Below are 1,876 nucleotides of genomic sequence, written 5' to 3' on the forward strand. Positions count from 1 at the left end.
TTATTTAAATGGGTTAGGAGTCCCTGGTCAATACCTACTGGCCTATTGGTCTATAGATCAGGGACTGGAACGTTTTGAATTTATCGGTATCGGTTCCGGTACCGGTTCTCCAAAAACAAAATAACGATTCCGGTTCGGTTCTGGTTCGGTTCTGGTTCTTTGATGAAAAAAATAAAGGTACCGGTTCTAGATAATTTTGGTTCCGGTTCCAGATAATTTCGGTACCGGTTCCAGCTAATTTTTTGTAAGAACATTAAATAAATATTATTATTATTATTAATTTGTATTTATAGATAATAGGTACCTAATATGTATGTAATTTTCTTACAAAAATATGGAAAAAGTAATATTGACTTAAAGTTTTTATGATAAGTGGATATCTGAGAACTCTAAAAAATGTTATGCATGTTGCTTAATAAAAATAACTGACAAAGTTTTTGCAATCAGCTAATGGCCATAGTCGCCGGGCTTTAAAGATCAATAAAAAAAAAAGGTGGGGTAAGTGGATGTCGCTCTGCTGTACAGTAGGTTACAAGTGGGTCACTGTATAATGGATGGTATTAAATTTGAATTAAATGATATAATATCATTGTATAAGAAAAACGATTCTGAGCGGAGACGGTATGTCAGTCTAGGTATAAGACATAACATTATATTATAGTCTATAGTATTTAAAAAAATTGATCAAAAAATGTTGACTAAAAAATTTTAATTCAAATTAAAATTTGATAAATTTTGTCAAAATTTGATCTTTAAATGCTTATAAAAAAAAAATTGTGCCTATGTATTTTTAATATTTTTCAACTGATATTGTAACAATATATCAGGAGCTTTGTATTAAATTTATACACTTTTTGGCTCAACAGATAAAACTTTATTGATATTTATAGAAAAAAAAAACTAAAAAAATTTAAAACTGAAAATGTACGTAGCTCAAAAAGAGTCAAAATATTTTCAAAATTGTATGGTGTATAGGAAATGCTAATATAAACATTCAGTAAAATTTTCATGTATTTACAGTTATTCGTTTTTGAATTACAATAAAATAAGGAAATCGCTACATGAGAAATCGAGTGAATATCCAATGTTGTAAAAATTAGAATTTCAAACGATCATAAAAATTTAATTTGGCTTTCTTATAGACATTTTTAGATTCTGAACGAAGTGATGAATGTATTGATTTTACAATGATGTGTTTTTTTTTTTTTTTTTTTTTGTGTCTGACGACAACTTTTGGAGCAATAAAAATGCTTCGATTTTCAAAAGTTGTACCTTTTCTGAAAGGAAAGTGAATCTAGTTGGTACTTTGGGGGGTCAAAAGTGAAAATTTCCCAATACTTTTCAAAAGCGGCAGGAAAAACCTTAAAAAAATAACGGAAAAACGCGAATTTTTACGCAAAACCAATTTTTGACAAAAACGAAAACTTAATTTTACTGTAACTCAAAAAATAATTATTGTAAGCACTTGAAATTTGCAACAGATGTTTATATTAGCGTTGTCTATACAGGGTTAAATTTTCAAAGTGTTTCGACTTTTTTTGAGCTATTTATAGACAAATGAAATTTTCAATTTTTCTAAGTATTTTTTTAGATTCTGAACGAAGTGATGAATGTATTGATTTTACAATGATGTGTTTTTTTTTTTTTTTTTTTTTGTGTCTGACGACAACTTTTGGAGCAATAAAAATGCTTCGATTTTCAAAAGTTGTACCTTTTCTGAAAGGAAAGTGAATCTAGTTGGTACTTTGGGGGGTCAAAAGTGAAAATTTCCCAATACTTTTCAAAAGCGGCAGGAAAAACCTTAAAAAAATAACGGAAAAACGCGAATTTTTACGCAAAACCAATTTTTGACAAAAACGAAAACTTAATTTTACTG

The sequence above is a fragment of the Acyrthosiphon pisum genome, chromosome A3, assembly GCF_005508785.2.
Source record: "Acyrthosiphon pisum isolate AL4f chromosome A3, pea_aphid_22Mar2018_4r6ur, whole genome shotgun sequence".
Classification (NCBI taxonomy): domain Eukaryota; kingdom Metazoa; phylum Arthropoda; class Insecta; order Hemiptera; family Aphididae; genus Acyrthosiphon; species Acyrthosiphon pisum.